Consider the following 23,404-nt stretch of genomic DNA (forward strand, 5'->3'; position numbering starts at 1 on the left):
GCAGGTGCATTATGATGGACCTTGACTGTTTGCTTTAACTCCCAAAGCTAAAAAAAACTTTGCTTTTAATTGGTAACTTTGACTCTAGTCTATGCTCAGATGGTCATATTGGTGCTACAGTAAATAATTAAAGCTAGTCTGTAACCTTTACAATTTAACAATTATTATTTGTTAAAACTTTCACCATGTTGTAACAGTGTAGTATAAAACAGATTATCTGTGAAAAAAATCTAAATCCTCCATCTCCCCATGAACTATTACTATTGCAATATATCTGAATAATGCTTCTAGTCAAAAACAACCTTCTGGTCAAAAACAACCTATCAAAGCCAGGAAGAGCGTTGTAGGCAATGTCCATTAACTTTGGATATACGCTGCTTAATGTGCTGATGCCAGAGAAACAACCTACTGTTAAAGGAAAACTATCCGCTGTCATCAGTCGCCATGCTATCAACACTGAGCAGTGTATTTGTTCAAATGACAGCAGGACCATACAGGGATAGGGCAGAGATAATCAATTTTTCACAGATTATCTGTCTCACATTATACTGTCATAATTTTAAGGAGGTGGGACCAAGTCAGTGTTTTGCAAGTCTCAAGTAAGTCTCAAGTCTTTATCCTAAAGTCCCCAGTCAAGTCTCAAGAAAAGACAGCCAAGTCCCAAGTTGGAAACTTTTAAAACGTTAAAACATGATGAAAAGCTCAAAAAGTCAATTTTACATGCCATTTTAAACATGGGTTGTCAGGCAAATTTGATGAGCAACGAGGCATCAAATAAGGCTGTCCAATTTCATTATACATTTTTCTTCTTGTTGCTCAATTGCTTTGTCCCCATATAAATCAAGCAATTTACAGGGCATTTTTATCACCATCAGGATAATATGTAAACTTGCTGATGACATAACATTGGTTTTAAAAGGCAACTCATAGATTTCTTCTGCAATTCTTTTAGAATTATTCTCTAAAGCTACTGGTCCTTATCTTAATATTGAAAAGTAAGATACAATTATTTTGGTTCAGGCTGGATCAAAAGAAGCATTAAATGGCTATCGACTTGTTTCTGCCTGCATGAGTAGTGACTTGTTATTTTAAGTCATTTGTCTATGATAGCAATGCTATTGCTAACGTAAACAACAACCTAATATTATTTCTTTGTGCTTGGATGTACTTGTAAGGAATTTATTTAGCTTCTGTAAACCCATGTTCATGCTGGAGTTGTATGTTAATGTTGAGTCATACTGCATAATGTAGGTCAACCATTTGCAGCAATCTACAGAAACCCCATCAAAACATGGTTCAAATGAATGCTTGTCTTTCAAACTAACTGTCCAATCAAAATATCTGAAGAAAACTATTTAAATGATGTGATCCCGTTAGAAAGCGGTCGCTGCAAACTCTGGCATTGTTAGTTTCCGCACCTCCTGTTTTAGCCAAAGATTGTAGATCCACTTTTCTCGTCTTTTTTCGGTATTCTTTATTTTATTTTTTAACTCCCTTGCGACCAACTACTTTAAGTATATGAAGATTTGAAGCTGGATTAACAGAAATAATCCATTATATTAATCCATTTTAATAATCTACATTGCGTGATGTTCGTACTACATGATTTAGTACAGCAAAATTTCTTGGTTTTTTTCTGATCGTTTTCTCTAAATTTTACTACGTCGACATTAACTTCAATGAAATTCCCATGTTCTGTTACTAACCTGCTACGTATACTCTCCAAATTCTATATTCATAGATCTAACTTCAAACCAAATTACGGTAGCTATATTTGTGTAAACAGATTTTCTCAATAACGGACGAGAATAAAAAAAACCCAGCTATGTCATTACTTTAAATAGGTTAGGATGATATATTTTCTGTTTTAGAACGATTTAAAATCCCTGACATTCTATATTTATAGTACGCTACAATTGCATGCACTTAGTTCCACAATAGTTCCGCTTTGTATTTGGTAAAGATTCTGAAAAATTACTCACTGTCTTCTATTTCCGGGTCGTTGGTTCTGTCCTTTAACCTCATAAAACACGAAGGTTATATGCGACCCAATATTTAAACAAAAACATTGTAAAAACATTTACAAACGTTTTTTTTTACATTCATGGGCTGTGTACTCACAGGTTCGTTTGTGAAGCAAAAATGCATTTCTCCAAACGCACTAGACACCTTGGAGATATGACTTTCTATTAAAATATTGCAAACCAACAATCCTGTTGTAGTTAAAAAGTATGTAAACACAGACTTTTCACATAAACAATGTCTTCTTTATTTCGATAAGTGTCACATATAAACTGAAGCAGAAGTCAAACTGACTTTGGTTCCACAGAATGCAGGACAACGTAGACTGGACAAATGTAGAGATCCACAAAATTTATATTAACAATTTAACGGCGTTAAGAAATTATTTCGCCAATAAAGCGAATGTTCCTCGAATGTTAGAAGGATTTACGCTAAAGATTAACAAAGAAATCAAGCATATTTACCAAACTTAGCAGACCTTTACCTTCGTCGGCCAATCAGAAAAGAACAACACTTCACAAATTACATTTGTTTGTTTTATAGATAGCTGGTTCATTCAAATTGAAAGTCAACCTCAAATAACAGTTTTCAACAACAACGACAACAAAAAAATATATTGTATTTAAGGTTAATGGAAGTTGAAATATGTTTAATATTTTGGGGCATTTGACTTATAACTAAGTAAAATAAATGATAAATTAATTTCCCTTTATAACACATAGAATTCAACCATAATAAAATGTGTGGAAAAAAATAGTCAGAGTTAAGTATAACAGAAAGGGTCATTCTGGAATGCTTGGTTTGGGATAGGGAACGAGTTGGTGTTGAGACTTAATTTCTTTCTTTATTTTTTGGCTGTGGCCATCTGCTGGTAGGGCTCTGTGTTACATTTTTAAAATATCAGCCCCTATCCCTCACTGAATCAAAATGTAGTAAAAAGGTGGAGAACCAAACAGCAACATTACTCTCTGAATTTCAACTTGATGAGCATTATTAGACAAGTTACTGCAATTTATTACTACCTTACAAGCTTTTAATAAGTGTTAAAAGGAGTAAAATATGAATATATTTGACCTAATTCATTTAAATAAGTCTATTAGGCCCATTAGTCTAATGATGAATTTGAACCATTGCATAAAGCCCTTGCAAGCTTGCTTTACTAGCTATAACAATTTTTATTCTAAAATAAGGTACGCAATTTGAAGAAAGCACAAGCCATCAGTAATGAAGCTCCAAATATGCATAACTATTCAGCTCTAAGAGGTTAAGATACAATCTGAAGGGGAAACAGAAAGCATGTTACACATTTGTTCATGCAATATAATCTTTGCATCAACATAAAGAGATAAATAGAAGTTCAGAAATGTTGTTCACATTTGATTTAGGTGAAAACTGACAAGACATTGGGAATGACAAGAGAATTTAAATTAAGAAAATTAATTTAATCTCAACAGTTCTTATGACATTAACCTTCAAAAATAATATTTTAGTTATTTTTTTACTAATATCATGCAGCTCATATTTTGAGCTGTATAAGTTTTGTCAAAACCTATGTGATAAACTTCAAAATGCTTTCTATTAAAGTTTCAATAAGTCTTCTATGACACTCTCAGATTTATTGTGATGGAAAGCTTTTAATCAAATTAATTTAAGCATTAAGTAATTTAATATTAATATTTGAATTCTCATAAGAATGTTCTTTTTCTATGTTCCTAAAATTTTAGGATAACTAACTTTCATATTTAAATTAATCTTCTTATTAAACTATAAAGTCAAGTAATGCCATCTACACACTGCTTTCTAATACAATGACAAATAGCTTTATTTATTAACAGAAATTAACAGTGAAAGAAATTTGATCCTAATCTCTGATGTGAAAGAAAAACGTTGTTAAATGAGTTAATTAGTTGTGTGTGAAAAATGATAACCATAGGTGCTATCGGGTGGTTTTCAACTTTCTTTCAAGATTGGGCAAAACGTTTTGTACTTACGAACAACAAGCTTCATGTAGAACATCGGTCTTGGCTGAAGCATTGGAAATGTACAACTGTAGATTCCACTGTCAGTCAGCTTTGTGTTTTTGATACGTATGGATGCATTGCCAAACTGGAGCTGATCTTCGAAGAAATCAACACGATTTTTGAAATCTTCATCTTGGCCAGTTTTTCCATTGTTGTAATGACTGCCACGTTCATATAAAACACCTCCTGTGCTGGTGAGGTATCAGTTTTCTTCCAGTCGAATATTTGATGTGTGTTGACAGGGAGCTTACAGTTCAAGATGGCGTCACTGCCTGCTGCTGCATTAACACATGGAACTATGAAACAAATCACATTTTGACAAGATAAACAGGTGGGAGATGAACAAGATATTACATATCATACAAATCAAACTTTAAAAATGTTGAGTTTGTTGGTAGATTTAACTGGATTCTTTATGACTAAATACATCATGGAAGCTACATCAGGTAATGCATAATATTCCTATAATGTTTCTAAAATACAAAAAAAAATCATAAAAAAGCTCCTACATTTTTAACATCCAACATATGAAATAATGTTGATTTATATCTCGCAATGGATGTCATTCTATTTGAATAGTTTCTGTCTAAGAGAACTGTCTTCCAATATGATGGATAAAATCCATCATATCAGACTTTTTGCCAGTGTTCCAGGCAAAAAGTCCGATATGATGGTGTGATCTAGGAAAATGTGAATGACAATTCAGACGCAGGTCGAGGATATTTAAAATTTCAATCTTCTCTCAAGTCTCAGCAATACCTCTCAGTTCCCAATTAAGAGGGATAAAAGCATCCGCCACTGAGAGCAAGAGAGGAAAGTTACTGTACTGTGGTACTGTTCTTTGGAAATCTTGTAAAGTAAAAAAACAGGTAACATGCAAGCTTTCCACCTGTAGATCAATCAAAGTCAGAGAAATAACCAAAATTTTCTGCGGATTGCAAAAGAAAGGGTTACCTATCCTTTACAGAAAGTGCAGGTTTTATATACTTTTTGAAAAACAATAACAACACAGTACAAACTATACTGAAACGTTTATTGCTGGCATGGCCTCATATAAGCAAACGCCTCCCATTAATAACAACAAATATGTTGCTTTCAGACCCCACATTATGAAGATCCTGCCTACTATTTGCAGTAAATTGCTTATTTATGTAGAGTTTGAAGCACCATCATGAAGCCTGATTCCATAAATCCACTGTCAGCTGGACAGAGCAGGCAGCACTGTGAGGATCTTTTTTATTTCTATGATGAATTTAACATTATCCAGACAGATAGAAACTCTAGATGACAGCTGGAGCCCTCAATAATTGTTTACTCTAGATCAATGACCAGACCAAGACAACAGTTTGTGAGATTGAAAAGTTCAGTCTGACTAAGTGTTAAGTCGCACAGGAGAACCCCAAAACTCTCATAGACCTTTTCTTTTCACTGAATGCACCTCAAAATTTCAGTACATAGATGACTATTGAGTGTATCAGACATACACAGTGAAAAAAATCCATATATTTAATGGTGTTAAACAGTAAAATTGTGACAGGAAAAATAAAGTAACTAGAAAATAATTTTAGAATATTTTAAAACAGTCATTTGTACATTGTTTCTCATAAAAAAATATTTACTACCGTAAAGCACTCTTTCAGTGTTTTCTTTAACGGAAACATTTTGTAAAGCTTATAACGGTCAAAGGTGTGATTTATCAGCTTCCCTTTGCTTTGTGACTTTTATTACAGCATATTTTACTTCTCCTTTGGATATATTTTGCTTATAAAACACGGTGTGTAGCTTTTAAATATCCATTCTATTTCTGTTATTACATAAAAGGACAGAAGGGGAGCTCTGACTACGTATGTGACAAAATATGCTGTTTGTCAAGAAGAGACCGATAAATTAAAGGGAGAGCTGAAACTGAGCTATGACTGATGTATGCTCATTTTCACTATTTCAATATAGCAACACCACAGCAGTGGAGAATCGGTTTAGCTCTTGAAAGATTATGTTTTTCATTGCATGCAGACTGCATCACAATGAACTTTGTTGTAGCCTACTTTTAAATGTGTTGAAGTTAGTTGTAAACAGGTGTTTTCTGGATATGCCGCTACAAAGGCGCTTTACCGCCACACTGGTACTGCAGCCTTATGGTACTGTGAACGCCAGAATGAGGGAACTAAAGCTTTGATTGCTCATTTAAAGGAACACATAGGCCGTGTTTACACTGCAGCCAGATTTTTAGTTTTAGTATATAAGGCAACTTAAGTTATAATAACACAACGTGTTTTGAGAGGCACTACAATAAATCAATATTTATGAGGAATTTATCAAATGGAGTTACTCAATAAAACTTATGGTACGGGGAGTAAACAGGATAAAACAGGAAAGTACCAGAAAGAACCAGCGAAGAGTGAATGAAAAAGGTGAGGTGAGAGTGAATGCTTGAACAAGGCTTGAGCTGATCAGTTAACAGGTCGCAGTATGAGGGGAGAGAGAAAAGATAGACAGGGGTGAGAGAGAAAGAAGAACATGGGGCGAGGGAGAGCATACTACGAACTACGAAACGAAATAACTAGACAAAGAAACATATTAAAACTTGAGCAATTAAGGACTAGACACAAGAAATAAACATAACTAGAATCACTAGAAGAAACTAAAGTAAAAATAGAAACCCAAAACAAACTGAAACAACCGAGGATCCTAAAACAAATGTTACTAGGTAGCGTTACAGTGCTATAATACTTTCATCATTTTTCCTGTGTATTCAGTGTTATATTTTTGGCTTTCCAAACTATTTGTAAATATGAAAATAACAGTAAAGAAAATGTAAATATATGAATTAATAATTTTTTAAAACATAATTCATACAATACGCAAACGATAGGCTTCTGTAAATTCTCACTGATGAATTACCTGTACTGTTGGAAGCTCAACACTATAAGTACTTACACAAAAACTCAAATCCTTTGATGCAGGCCAAATGACGCAGCACCCACGATTTCTTTTTAAAATACATGCAGCGGTATACATCCAGTATAGATAGAAACAGAAAAACATCTATATCTTATAACAGGACTTCAACTGTGGAGGACGATGCATTTTATTAAATCTCTGTTTAATAATGTGTCTTTTAACACAGATAAAACCAGACGCGACACGACAGACGTGACCACTACTTCTAGTCTTAACGGTCTATCAGCTACTCCGTTTTTCTTACCGTTTTTATCACCAAACGTTTGTCCAGTATAAGTCAAGACGCAGACACTCAAGAGTAAAAGAAGCACCATTGTTGTTTGAGTATTTAGAACAATTAAAAGAAGTTCATCTAACGGAGCAGATCTCCATCCTACGGACCAGCTGCAGCAACTCGAGTTATATGCACTTGCTTGCGGTTCCGGTGTTACGTCAATCCGCGTTTCCCCATCAGATACGGTTCCTCCGGCGTCTTCTTGCAGCTTCCGCAGCTGTGTGAAGCTGACACCCCACCCACGTCAAAAAAATTCAGCAAATAGTCTGAATAGTTAGTGCTCCGTTTGTGCAGGTTTGTGCCGTTAAAATGTTCGTTTGTGCAGTTTTGGTTTCTGAGATATTAAAAATTATTTTTTAGGTCATCCAGAGTTCACCATCCCCCCCCACACACACACATTGCTCCAAAACAAACCATACTAAATTTTGCCAAAATTTAGTATGTTTTTGTAATAGCTTCCAAGACGTGTCCTATTTGTTCAAAACCACTTTGAAATTGTTTTACAAATCATTAGAGATGAGGCAGGCACCATCATTTTTCAACCATTTTAGATCTTTTTAAAATTTTTTACATAATTTAAATCTACAAATTAAAAAATATGATTGGTGTTTAATAGCTTAAATTTCATGTGACCCACTGACAAGCAATAAAAAGGGATAAATGGAATAAAAATGAGTGCACCACCTATCTAGGTGGTAGTATAAGTTCACATTGACTTTGAGTTAATAAGACCCAATTAACTCATGGGTCTCATGACCCATAAGCTATTGAAGAAAAATCAATCAATCATTAAATCATTAAATCAATCAATCAATCAATCAATCAATCAATCAATCAATCAATCAATCAATCAATCAATCATCTTCCCCTTGTCCGCAGTCGTGTTGCGGGGTCAGCAGAGGCCCAGACTTCCCTCTCCCAGCCACTTTTTCCAGCTCCTCCAGGGGGATCCCAAGGCGTTCCCAGGCCAGCCGAGAGACATAGTCCCTCCAGCATGTCCTGGTCTTCCTGTGGCCTCCTCCTGGTAGGTGTCCAAAAGACCTCACTAGGGAGGCGTCAAGGAGGCATCGTAATCTGATGCCTGACCCACCTCAGCTGGCTCCTCTCGAAGTGAAAAATCAGCGGCTCTACTCTGAGTCCCTCCTGGATGACTGAGCTTCTCATCCCATCACTAAGGGAGAACCCAGACAACGTATGGAAAAAAATAATTTTGGCTGCTTGTGTTTGTGATTTTGTTCTTTCAGTCAAGACCCTTAAACCTATGTCATAGATGAAGGTAGGGACGTAGATCGACTGGCAAATAGAGACCTTCCTTTTTGATCCAGCTGTCTCTTCACCACGACAGACTGGTCCAGCGCCCACTTTACTGCAGACGTTGCGCCAATCCATCTATTGATCTCCTGTTCCATTTTCCCTCATTCTTGATGTTATGGATTCTGTATTTTCCTCCATCTCTTTAAGCCTCTTTCATCTGCTTAACACGCTGCAGCATACATATATGTGACTGCTGGCAGTCATATGTAAACAGACTGAAACTGATTAGAGTACCCTTTAGGGAGGGTCCAGATTGCAGAGATGAATGAAAAGCTAAACTTGCTACAATCTTTGTCTCACTTGGCTTCTTGTCACTTGGCCCCAGAGCTGGACGATGAATGTAACCTAAGAAGCATGATGTTCCATTTGGATGATATGCATGGATTGTGAAATTTTATCATTTTTTAGCATTAAAGCTTATTTTTATATGTAACCAAATCTCATTATTTCTCAAGGTCATTTACAATAAGTGGCTCTGGTCGGGTCCTGAAACTGGTTAACGGACATGGGTGGTGAACAGAGACAGAAATAAATGAACTCCAACAATGAACAAGATCCTAAGATGCTTAAACTCCTCCACTTGGGTCAGGACAATCTTCCCTGACAGAAATAAGGCACTCTACCCTTTTCGAGCTCAAGACCATGGACTTGAATCTGTAGGTACTGATCCTCCTCCTGGCCGCTTCACACATCTACAGCTTTACTACTGCTCCAGTAAAGCTGTAGATCATGACCTGATGAAACCAGAAGGGCCACATCATCTGCCAAAAGCAGAGGCGTGATCTCAAGGCCACCAAAATGGATCCCTTCAAAACCCTGGTTGCGCAAAATGTGACCTCGGACAGAAAACCCCCAAATCAAAAAATCTAATAAAATTTTATTTATATATCACATTTCAACAACAAGGCATTTCAAAGAGGTGCCCTGGTGACCTGCGTCCAGCCAAGGGGACCCTGCATCCATTGATTATACTCTGCATAAAGGGTCTTTGGGCAGTTGTTTGTCTGGTTCATCACCTAGGACCTCTACACTTGGGTGACCCTACAGAGGGTATGAAGACACTGACAGCATAACTCCTAGAGTCACTTCGACACTCAAACCCTTTCATCACAATAAGGTGCCAGCCTACAGAGAGGTGAAGAGAAAATAGGAAATATATATATTTTTAAATATAAAATTGCCTAAAAAATAATAAAATCAGTCAAAAATGAATTAAAAATGAGCGTACCTCATCTCTCCAGTCTACTAAAACAATTTTACACTGATTTTGAGTAATTGGATCACAATTTAGTGAGAACTCCTGCTCGTGTTCTCACTAAAACCAGGAAGATAGAGCACATAACTTCAGTTTTAAAGTCCCTACACTGGCTCATAGAATAGACATTAAAATACTGTTGTTAGTTTATAAATCACTGAACGGTTTAGCACCACAATACATTAAAGATCTGCTGTTGTATCAACCTTCCAGACCCCTCAGGTCTTCTGGTTCTGCTCTGCATCCAGAACCAGAACCAAATGAGAAGAAGCAGCATTCAGCTTCCATGCACCACAAATTTTGAACAAACTTCCAGAAAACTGTAAAACATCTGAAACACTGACATCCTTTAAATCTCTACTAAAAACCTGCCTGTTCAGCTCAGAGTTGTATTTGAAACATAATCATTTACAAATTTAATGATAGCTCTTGATTTATGTAATGTTTTGTTTATTCTATGTTGCATGACTCTGTTTTCATGTTTTTATTATGTAAAGCACTTTGAAATGCCTTGCTGCTGAAATGTGCTGTACAGATAAAATTGGATTGATTGACCTAGAAGCTAATATAAAAATACCTACAAATTATAAAAAGGACTCAAATTGAATATAAATGAGTGTGCCTCATCTATACAGAATGGTAGAACAATTTCACACTGATTTTTAATCAATAATCACAAGACCTGGAAGCTATTGCAGAAACATACTAAATTTTGACAAAGAAAATTGCTAAAAAAATACAAAAGGATTAAAGTGGAACCAAATGACTGTGCCTCATCTGTACAAACTAGTATAATTATTTCAAAGTGATTTTGAGTTAATACTTCACATGACCTGAAAGCTATTGAAGAAAATTCTATATTATTTAACAGTAGTGAAGGCCACTGATCCATCCATCAACAGGAGCCAAGTTGAATTTCCTTCAAACAACAATATGATCTGTAGGGAAGTCAGTGGTAAACTCCATGATATGATAACTGTTATTTGATTTAACAGATTTCTATTGCAATCTGATTGGTAGATCAGATTTTAAAACACAAGCTACCCAGTATCCATCCTCATCTGCTTTTTCACTCAAAATCTTACCCAGACATCTGTAAAAACAGATTTCAGCCAAATGATTTGTCCCATGACTGCAGAGAATTTTATCTCCCCATTGTTGTGACCAGAACTTCACATCAGATGCATCAGAATTAGTTTTTTTTTTTAAAAGCTGCAGTGTGCTTGTTATCCTTCACAAAAGAACAACAAAAAACTGCTTTTCTCTTACATGAGTCTTTGTCCTCTTGTGTTAAAAGAAAAAAAAAAGTAAATTCAAATTTTAGCTAAAAAAAATAGGCTTTTCTAAACTTTAGTAAAAAGATTAGGATAGTGAAAGAAAAAAAAAAACTAAGGTAGAGTTCCCTCAACAGAACAGTCCACTAGCTCAGTCTTCAGCTGGAGAGTTAGCTTTCTCCTCCAGATGTTGTCCCTCAATGGTCTTGAAAGAATGATTTGTCTGTCCCTGTTATGCATCATTCGACCCACTTCATGGACATCAACCTCTTCATTTATCTTTGTTGCCAAGTCAGGTGCAATTTTGCACAGACCGCCATCACTGTATGGAAGTAAATATGTGTCACTGTGATTTGAATTAAAATGCCCCTGAAATTTTTATGTTGTATCTTTGTGCTTACTTTTTCAGTTTTAAAATATATTCTTATCCTATGCTATTTGCTTCATTCAGAATGTCTGGGCTCTCAGCTATTGATAAATGATGCTTCCTGGAAAAATGGAGTCTATTGACGTTTTAAATTTTACCCCTTTGCTAATGTTTGACCGTGATGTATGTAATGACCAGTTCAATGCTAAGAAGCTTACCAGAAATATCCAGTGATGTGAACAACCATGCTCCACCTCAGAGAGAAGTGCTGATCCTAACGAGGCAGCTGTTAATGTTAATTTAATATTTGGAAGCATGGCTAACACGGACTGCACAGCTTCATTCACGTCCTCCTCTACCATTGCTAAAACTACAGACAGACTACAAATCTAAAACAGCACAGAAAATCAACATAATCATTCATAACCTCACCTTCTGTTCACTCATTGGGAAGGTAGAAAATCTATTGGAGGGAATCCAGAGAATCCTAGGTGAAAGACTAGGCTGTGCTGTGAACAATAATTTTTTCAAGTAGTTACACAGAAAAGACCAGGCTACAGACAGATAGATCTCAATTTATTTATTTCTCATTTTTCCTGTATTTCTTTTGGATCATTGCATGGTGTTTAACTTTTGAGTATGATTTTCTTGTACTTCACTAGTCAGGAAGGTACTATTTAAGTGATATCTGGATTGAAAAGAGGTCTGGCAGTAATAAGCCCTGGGTGTGGCTGGAGATAGTAAAACTCAGGTGTGATAAACCACAATTAATCTAATGTATGTTTTAACAGTTGGGGCAATCACTTTTTCATACTGGTTCATACGTGTTTGGGTATTTCCCCCCCCCCTCCTTAATAACGAACACCTTCCTTTAAAAACAGCATTTCGTGTTTACTTGTGTTGTCTTTGACAAAGATTTAAATTGGTTTAATGTTCTGAAAGAGATGAGTGAGACAAACATGCAAAAACACAGGAAATCAAGATGGATACAAACACTTAACTATGCTGGTATACCAGTTGCTCCAGTATTTCGAAGCAGTTTTTATTCACAGAGTGGACTGGAACTGGAGTCAGTGCTTCAAGAATCACCACTGACAGATATATGCAAGACAAGAGTTTCAACAGCTTGGTTAAAAACAAACAAACAAACAAATAATAATAATAATAATAATAATAATAATAATAATAATAATAATAATAATAATAATAATAACAATTTTGCTGCTGTCAATGATTCAGTAAGATCCCCCCAAAAAAAAACATAACAAGCAAAAGTGTCACTGAACAAAATAGAGAGTAAAGATGAAAGAAATACATCACCTGTGTGACCCTACATGTTGACAGGAAAAAGTAGCTTATGTAGAAAGCAAATAACTTCACATATAACATTATGAATGCGTTTTTGAAAACGTAATGTGTCCACATTTTGGCTTAAATGTAGTTCCACCAAAAGAGTTCATAACCTTTAAAGGTTTCTTTAAAAATTCAGGTCCATTAGGTTAAGTTAAATCAGAACATTAAAAATCTAACGCAAGAAAAAAAGGATTAAATAATGTATATAGGAAGATAAAAAGTAGTCCATAAATTGGATTCAAATATATTCAAATTGATGTCAATAATGAGAGCTTCTCCCATTTATAAGAGAAGCAGTTCACAGTAACACAGTTTCATAAGCTACCTCTCAGGTTTAAAACTATTTCTTTAGGCTAAGTTTTTAACAAGGCTTTATGTATTTCACTGCCAGTTACTGCAACCACTTCTTTTACACCCTAATGTGATGTCCAGAGTTTTTAAAACATTAATGAGAATGCAATAAAATCAATACCTTTCAACATTATGCAAGTTTTAAATGAATAAAATGAAACAAAATTGTTTCTTGTTGTTTGCTAAATACTACAATTCTAAAACAGACTTGGAAAAAAAAACTATTTAGCAAAGCTTTGAATATTTAATGACAATGCTGATACATATTTAAACAAATAGAAAAAATGGTTTATATACAATAAGTATAAAGCTTTTTTGTTTTAATTTTTTTTTAGAAAATACACAGTTAAATGTAATTTGTGTGATAATTGGAAACTGTCAAAGTGTACACTGAGCAAAGGTCAAAACAGAAACCACTGGATCTTTGGTGTGAAAACATTCTGAATATTACTATATATTCTGTTAGTTGTACTGCTGATACAGTACTACCAACAAATAGTAGGCAGTAAGTACTGCCTGTTTAAAGGACTATTGTGTCAGATATTAATCCATCTTCATCGCATGCATACTTAGTCGATTTAGACACATCATGAATGATTAAGGGATGAATTCTCAGAGACTTGGCAATCTTTGGTCTTGTCATCTCCCTGTTTGTGTGGATTACCTGCACCATCACCTTCGAAGAAGTAAAATCATATTTCACTTAAAGTAAAACTATTATTACTGAGATATATAATTTCAGGCTCTCTATAAACCTATTAAGTTTAAAGAAGAAATGTTTTGTTTTGCTCATAATGCATACCAAGATAAACTGAAACATTCAAACTTACCTCTTTCTTTTGCTTCTTTGCCAAAGATAAGAGAGAGCAGCTGTTATAACAGCACCTGAAATGAAAGCTCCAATAAATCCAGCAGTCATATTGCTGTCACCTGAAACACATAACAAGAGAATAATGTTAATCATAAAACCAACAGAACAACCCTTAGCTAACCAACCCATTCTAAAATCAATACGTAACCCTAAAGCACCAAAAATGTTTTTGACTGCAATTGCTTTAGAATAAAAGATCAAACATTGTTCATCATCAGTGATTCAAAGAGATTGGAGAGCAGTGGTTCCCAAAACTTGTTCTCAATTTCCATTATGCTGCATGTTTTAGATATGTCTCTGTTATAGCACACCTGATTCAAACGATTGTATAATCTCTTTTACAGAAGTCTGCTAATCAGACATTCATTTAAGTCAGACGTTTGGAAGTCAGGAGACACCTAAAACATGCAGGAGAGGAGTTCTTGAGGACCAGGTTTGGGAGCCGCTGTATTTGTTTAATACAGCGCTTATCCTGTTTAATATTTAAAACTTCAACCTGGTCAGTTCATTTCCATTCCTTCTCAGAACACCACAGAATACCTAATAAGTTATGAAAGTAGTTTCTGTTTGCTGCTACTCACTACAGTGAAAGGCTTGCTAGTCTCTTTTTTCACAAAAGATTCAAAGCAGTCTTTATTAAAGAACAGTATGTCCTTTCACATCATACAAGTCAATCTGCTGAAGTCATAAGCACCTTTGATTTCCACAATCCCATCTACATGTTCTGCAAGATGAACATGCATATGGGATTGTGGACCTAAGAGGCAGAGCATGCATACAGACAAAAAGTCTATGAATTAGATACATTCAAAACAACTTGGAGAGAAAACCTTGAACAACTTGTGGGTTAGAGCAGCCTTGATACAAATCTAGATGAGGAAATTCTGGCAGAATGAGAATTGTAGTTCATAGACACTGTCCACTCAGTCTGACAAAGTGTGAGCTATTTTGAAAATAAAAAAGGGCAAAATTGGAGTATAAAAATCAGCAAAGCTTGCAGAGGCATAGCAAAAGTCTTGTCTTCGATGGGAGTCTTTGATGGGAGTCAGTTCTACTTAGTAGTGAATGAGAGTTGAATACATATATACACCATACCTTCAGATTTTTTTATTGTCAACAGCTTTGAAACCCATGTTGTATTTCACAATATGTACCACTCCATTGTTTTATTTTGACAACATGGTTAGAAGTAACAACCTTATAGGCTGTTTTCAGAAAAAAAAAGCAAATCACACTAACAAGGCCAATAAAGTTAATAAGTATTTTGAATGACAGACAAATGAGAGAAGTCATTCAGTTGCGTTCACCTAAGTGCTCAGGATCATCATGTTGTGGATGACTGAGAATCTACATCAGCGTAGATGCCTCACAATTGCACATCACAATTGCGGGTTAATTAGTCTGTAACTTCATTATTGATATCTAAACTCACAGGTTATGGGAAATACTAGTTATAATAATATAACTTGCTTTTTGATAAACATACACCTTCGTTTCTCTGTAGGCTGAATGGCACCCAATGTACATACATCTTTAAATTACATAGGTCAATATGCTGATAATACAGGTCACATCCAATCACAAAAAGACCTTTATGGACTTGTCCATAAGCCTTTCACTGTAGTGACTAGCAGCAAACAGATCTGCCACTACCCGCAGATCCAACTACTTTTGATTTTGGCTTCAAACAGTAAAAATGCAACACTTCCAAATAAGTAATCTTCAAGGAAAACTGAAAAAATGTCACTAACAGCCTACACCATAAATACAGTTACACATTTGCGCTGTTGTAATTTGTGTATTTTCTGGTTCACAATAGTGTCACTAATGGTCACAAGCATGCATACATTTTTCAATCAGAGAATTACTATTAGGAAAAAGAACAAGTGATTCACACACCAAATCTTTTCCCATATAAGGGTTTAATTGAGGTGACATTATATATTTAATATATATGACAAATTATCATGTACGTATATCTATATATCTAACATGTTAAAAATAGTAGAAATGAAAAAAATACTTTAATGACTCAGTTTATAGCTTTTTTGCTATTATACCCTAATTGGAATATCTTTTTCTTTTTACTTATCTCCAATAACAGAAGAAATGTTGTTTGTTTTCATAGCTGGGAGAAGAGTGTTTCAGATTCTCTTAATGAGACAAGCTGGATAAAATCCCTCCAACATGATTCTATGTAGGAAGTAGCTCAACTCCCCTGTTAGACTTTGACTTTATTGAAGGTAGTGCAATAAAAGAATAAACAAAGTTATACAAAAAAATGAATTCGAAGCAAAGGAAATAAAAAGAAAACAAGCAAAAGAAGAACAGTAGTACACTGAACAAAAATATAAACGCCCCATGTCAAATTGTTGCCAGGTGAAGTTAACAATGAGCATTTGCTGACATTTTATTGTACAAAAAGAAATATTTCTCTTGATATATGTATCATTTTTATCCAACTTGCCGTCAGTGAGTATTACTCAGTGAGTTGTTTTTTACTCAGTGCATGGGTGGGAAAAGTCCAGTGGGTGATCAGACAAAATGAGCAACAACTGGACAATCATTGGACTGGGACAATATATGGCCATTGGAAAATGTCAAATTTTGTCACAAGTCATAATGCCTCAGATGTCGCAAGTTATGGGGGAGTATCCCATGGCATGTTGGATGCGGGGATGTCACTCCAGCCGGATGTGCTGGAGTGGTCACACATGGCCAATGAGGATGAGTTCGATTTGCAGTAGTTCTAGTCTGTTGAAAAGAAACTCTTAAACGGCTTATGGTCCGATCATGGGCATTGAGCCTATGAGAAGCCAACTTGGTCAAATCAAATTCCTCAACCTGAACCCTAACATTTTCAAAGGACTGTCAATCCGCTACAAATGGCCATAACATGATGTTATCACTGCCGATACGAAGATCAGTAATTACTGAAAATATACTTTGCGTTTCTCTATACATTATTTATACCCAAATATTCATAAAACTCTTATATTTGACATGGGTGTTATATTTTTGTTCAGCATATATTTACACGTTCAAATGTGTAGGTATAAGTATTAATTTATTTTTACACCCACCCCTCTTACATCTATAAGAAGGGTGATGTGAATAAATTATTATTCACATTAACTTGGTTTTAATGCTCTTTCTTATGTACCGTATTTTCCGCACTATAAGGCGCACCGGATTTATAGGCGCACTGTCGGCTTTTGAGGAAATTGAAGGTTTTTAGGTGCACCTTATAGTGCAGAAAATATGGAAGTATTTTCTATATCCATATCCATAACTAGATATGCTTAAATCATTCCACAGCTTTGTTTTTGTTTTTTTTACTAAAACAGTACTGGCATTTAACATTTACATGTTCTTGCAATAAAACATTAATAATAATTATAATAATAACAATAGGTACTCATTGAGTTGTTTATTTGTTTAGATTTATGGAAGAACTAGACATAGTTCCAGTTGTATTGAGTCTGAATATTAGTTTTATGTTGCTCATCAATATCTTCAAAAGTGGTCCCCATATATTAATGATCTTGTATGGAAATGTTTCATGTAATTTTACTAAAGTTGCATTTAAGGAAAACACTAGCTAACCCTGTTTTCTTCTTATATTTTACTTAGTTTCTTTCATGATTTCTGTAGGACTGAAACATTATAGATCATGCCTTTGAATCAAATTTTCATTTTCCGAAGTTTAAACAAAAGATGCTCAATATGAACAACAAAATGTCACGATGGTATCTAGCTAAAAGCAAATTGAACTTAACTATTTTAATATTGAACCTTAGAGTAAACTCACCAGAAGGCATCAACACCAAGGTCTCTTCTGAGTAAATTTGATGACAGATTTTCTCTTGCTCAACAATACAATGGTAGGAGTCTTCCTTGGTCACAACAGCTTGAAGGATAATGTCAGAGTAGTTTCCATTCCGAGATATTGTAGTACTTTCAGAATCAATAGTGACGTTATCACTATTCTGCAACTCCATTTTAGGTTCTGGATAAGCACCACGAGCTACACACTGCACCTTCACCCCACTATTTTCTTTCTGAAGAATCTTGATAGTTGGCTTTGGACATGTTCCTGTAAAAATTAGATAAATAATAAATACAACAAGAAAAGCATAAAGATCATAAATTAAATTCACATGTCTTTTTCATGCACAAGTACCACAGAGTAAGAAACTGAATGGCAATAAAGCTCAATTTCTATATATCTTTGTTTTGAAACATCCCAAGTAACAAATGTGGTAAACTACAACAAAGACAATACATTTGTATTATGTGATATAATGCATCCACGCTTCACTTTTTTGAAATTAAATATCAGTTGAGCTATATACACTTTGAATCCACACAAAACTCCCGTTTCCTGCCAATTTTTCCCTGAGGATAATTTAGAAGTTTAAATTTTACATTAAGCTAAACTAACCAAACGGCTCCAGGGAGTACTGGCTGAGATAAATGGCCCAATACATAAACTATTAATAACTTTAATCGAATTAATTTTAAGTTTATTAAATAACTAAAACATGTAACGGCATCAGCATGCCTATAGAGGAGCATATCGATTGTTCATAATCAGCACTATCAGATGACAGGAATTTTGACGTGTGATAAGAACCAGGACTCACCGTATTTTCGTTCTGGATCGTTGGTTCTGTCCTTTAAAATACAACCTGAGAAAACATCAAGTATGTTACACACATTTTTATGCAGTATCATCTTTGCATCAACATAAAGAGGGAAATAGAAGTTAACAGTGTTGTTCACACCTGATTTAGGTTAACACTGAGTAACAAAACAGCAAACAGTGTTGGGAACATTGGAATGACAAGAGAAATGAAATTCTGAAAATTTGTTTTATTTAAAAAAAATTTTTGTCACAGTAACCTTCAAAAATAATATTGCAAATCGTGTTTTCTAATGTCATGCAGCTCAATCTCATAGGAAAGATCAAGCCTAATTGTCAAAACTTTCAATATGATAAAATGTTACACTCTAAAGATTCAACAACTCTCCTTCCGTATTTATCGATAAAAAACAGAATCTCTCAAATGTTAGTGACTTATACACATATAGTGTGATGAGCTCAACATACATCAAGCATGTACACTAGTCCAAGTTAAAACAAAATCACATAAAAGTACTGCATCAAGTGTTAACGAGTCCTGAGATTTTTACCACCACAGCATATGAACTACAGATAAAGACATGACATCCTCAGTCAGTGAGAAAGGAAGGGTTTGTTGTGATGATTAGCTTTTAATCGATTTCATTTAAGCACCAAATCATTTATTAACATTTAAATTCTATAGATAATTATTATTTTCTGTGTTCTTTACCTAAAATTTTTGACAGAATGACTAATTTTGATGTTTTAAATGAATATTCTTATTAAACTACCTAAAGTCAAATAACACCATCTAAACACTGCTTTAGAAACAATGACAAATTACTTTGTTCATTAACAGAGATTAATAGTGAACATAATTTGATCCTGATCTGTTATGTAAAAGGTAAACATTGTTGTTAAAAAAGTTAATTAGTTGTGTGAAAAATGATAACCATAGGTGCCATCAGGAGTGGTGTTCAACTTTCTTTCAAGATTGGACCAAATGTTTTGCACTTACCAACAACAAGTTTAATGTAGAACTTCTGTCCTGGTGGCTGAAGATGTGGAAATGTACAACTGTAGATTCCACCATCAGTCAGCTTTGTGTTTTTGATACGTATGGAGGCATTGCCAAACTGGAGCTCATCTTGGAAGAAATCAACACGAGTTTTGAAATTTTCATTTTGACCAGTTTTTCCATTGTTGTAATGATCGTCATTGTCATAAAAAAACACCTCCTGCATATCATTTTTCTTCCAGTCGAACAATTGTTGTGTGAGGTCGTCCTTTCCAATGGGAGAACAGGGCAAGATGACTTCACTGTCCTCTGTTGCAAACAGTTCTATGAAAACAAATCACATTTTAACAAGTTAAACACATGAGAAGATAGATATCTTCCCATAAGATCATCCCATAAGTAGGATAAGATCTACCTTATAAAACGCGGAGGTTGCATGCGACCTGATATTTATAAGTAAGCTATAATTAATATACACTGTAGCTTTTGTTACAAAAGAAAACGCTGGAATAGGCGTGTTACACCTGGTTATTTTCTCGGCTTAAGCACAATATCGCATCATGGAGAAGCTTTGTAGTGCATACACGTCTTTGTAATATTTTACCCCAGGGAATCTTTGGGGACTTTAGTAATAACATGTTTTGTGTTAGAAGTTTTAATTTGGGGAATAAATAACACATGTACTAAATATAAATACCTTTTTTTTTACATGGGAATTTCGGTTAAATTAATTCAGAGGAAGTCAATTTACCTGAAATAATCTGTAGTAATCCTTCCATTTATCTACTAAAAATTTACACAAACTTTTGAGCAAACAAATGAAAGATAATATTACAAGAATTCAGCAAAAAGTTTTATCCAATCAATTTCGTGTTCTCTGAACTTAGTAACCAACAGGATATGAAACTAACCAATCAGCACATATCGGTGACGTAGCGTTACATATTACCGACGTTTTTCGTTAGTTAGCCAATCACAGAAGAGCATTTCTCAACAAGCGATATTTCCGGTTTATGGAGCGTAGCGCTTGGAGCTATTTTCTCCCAATAGAAACTCATTTCAGTTAAAACGTCGAGATTGTTGCCAATAATATCAGATTTGTTTACCTCCAGCGTAAATTTGGCAATAAAGGTCTCTGATATCACAGCTAATAGACAAAGTGGAAAACTTGTTTCATCTGTAAAAATCCTTGTTTTATGAGCATAAAAGGAGCTAATCTTATTTTAGGTTATGTGAGGCGTATTGCATTGCCCCTCAAAACATGGTTTCATTTTAGTTTTCTGGAGATTGTTGATAAATTGTGTGGCCACCTACTGGGGATGGAGATGTGTTGCACCTTCAAAAAGAACTGTTTTACACAAACAGAATGGATAAAAATGCAATGATTGCAAACTAAATAGTGTTTTGCAGTCTGTGACTCTCTACCTGATCTGCAATATTAGAGAAGATTCACTGAGGTTCACTAATAACAAATAATTAATAGGTTTTAATTACATTATCCAGCAAAGTGGATGATGCAAGTTGCTAATGTAACAAGTTAACTTGGCATGTTTCATTAATGCACCCCATAATCTATTTCACATTTAAAGCAGCACAGAGAGGTACTGCTTTAAATGACATTGAAAAATAAAATAAAATTCAAGCTTGCTGATGAAAAGCTGTTGAGATCAGCTCTAAGAGGTTAAGATACAACCTAAGGGGAAAACAAAAGGTATGTTACACACATTTTCATGCAGTATCATCTTTGCATCAACATAAAGAGGGAAATAGAATCTTAACAGTGTTGTTCACACCTGATTTAGGTTAACACTGAGTAACAAAACAGCAAACAGTGTTGGGAACATTGGAATGACAAGAGAAATGAAATTCTGAAAATTTGTTTGATTTCAAAATTTTTTGTCACTATAACCTTCAAAAATAATATTGCAATTATTTTTTTTATAATATCATGCAGCTCAATCTCAGAGGAAAGATCAGGTCTAATTGGCAAGTCTTTCAATACGATAAAATGTTATACTCTGAAGATTCAACAACTCTCCTTCCGTATTTATCGATAAAAAACAGAATCTCTCAAATATTAGTGACTTATACACATATAGTGTGATGAGCTCAACATACATCAAGCATGTACACTAGTCCAAGTTAAAACAAAATCACATAAAAGTACTGGATTAAGTGCTAACAGTTCTGAGAATTTTACCACCACAGCATATGAACTGCAGATAAAACATGACCTCCTCAGTCACTGAGAAAGAAGGAATTTATTGTGATGAAAGCTTTTAATCAATTTCATTTAAGCACCAAATCATTTATTAACATTTAAATTCTGCAGATAATTATTATTTTCTGTGTTCTTTACCTAAAATTTTTGACAGAATGACTAATTTTGATGTTTTAAATGAATATTCTTATTAAACTACCTAAAGTCAAATAACACCATCTAAACACTGCTTTAGAAACAATGACAAATTACTTTGTTCATTAACAGAGATTAATAGTGAACATAATTTGATCCTGATCTGTTATGTAAAAGGTAAACATTGTTGTTAAATGAGTTAATTAGCTGTGTGAAAACTGATAACCATAGGTGCCATCAGGAGTGGTGTTCAACTTTCTTTCAAGATTGGACCAAATGTTTTGCACTTACCAACAACAAGTTTAATGTAGAACTTCTGTCCTGGTGGCTGAAGATGTGGAAATGTACAACTGTAGATTCCACCATCAGTCAGCTTTGTGTTTTTGATACGTATGGAGGCATTGCCAAACTGCAGCTGATCTTGGAAAAAATCAACACGATTTTTGAAATTTTCATTTTGACCAGTTTTTCCATTGTTGTAATGATCGCCATTGTCATATAAAAACACCTCCTGCATATCATCTTTCTTCCAGTCGAATAATTGTTGTGTGAGGTCGTCCTTTCCAATGGGAGAACAGGGCAAGATGACATCACTGTCCTCTGTTGCAAACAGTTCTATGAAAACAAATCACATTTTAACAAGTTAAACACATGAGAAGATAGATATCTTCCCATAAGATCATCCCATAAGTAGGATAAGATCTATCCTACTTCTAGGATAGTAGGATAGTATAATCCTACTATCCTTGAAATTATACTAATCCAATTTTCAAGAACCTTTGTTGGTAGAAGTATCTGCAATCTTAAATATATTGTGGAAACTACATCTAGAACACTAGACTCAGAGCAAAACTCAGATGACCCCGCTTTTACTAGCATGTAAACGCATCATCTACACACAAATCTAGGAGCTTCCCCGAAGCGTGAAATGAGTCTCAAAAATACTTGTGCACTCGTAACCGGATCTGTGTGTAAATGCAGTTTTGTGTGTGTATCAGGTGATTTGTGTGTACTTATTCAACATGTGTAGGCATAGGAGAAGGCTTATTTTATTTTTAAAGTTTACAAATCCAGTATTACACACGCACAAAACCTTTTACGCACACACAAATCCTTTACACACACACAAATCCTTTTACGCACACACAAATCCTTTACACACACACAAATCCTTTTACACACACACAAATCTTTTTACACACACGCACAGATATTTTGAGACTATTTTCACTCCATAGAATGGGACCATTGCAATCCGGAAGTGAAGGGGGCGCTATTTCCATACTTCTGTTTTTATTTCCTTTGAAATCTGTGATATATTTTTACCTTTAGGAAGGAGT

The 23,404-nt window shown here is 34.7% G+C and overlaps 1 long non-coding RNA gene across 1 annotated transcript; it reads right to left on the reverse strand.

Moving 5' to 3' along the window:
- Positions 1 to 14,029: 14,029 nt before the first annotated feature.
- Positions 14,030 to 20,026, reverse strand: LOC103464847 (uncharacterized). The gene is made up of 3 exons (XR_014087432.1): positions 19,709 to 20,026; positions 17,875 to 18,159; positions 14,030 to 14,122 (listed from the first exon to the last, which is right to left on the reverse strand). It is a non-coding gene; the product is annotated as an uncharacterized LOC103464847 (long non-coding RNA).
- Positions 20,027 to 23,404: the final 3,378 nt, after the last annotated feature.

Source organism: Poecilia reticulata, chromosome 5 (assembly GCF_904066995.2).
Source record: "Poecilia reticulata chromosome 5, P_reticulata-male-v2, whole genome shotgun sequence".
Classification (NCBI taxonomy): Eukaryota; Metazoa; Chordata; class Actinopteri; order Cyprinodontiformes; family Poeciliidae; genus Poecilia; species Poecilia reticulata.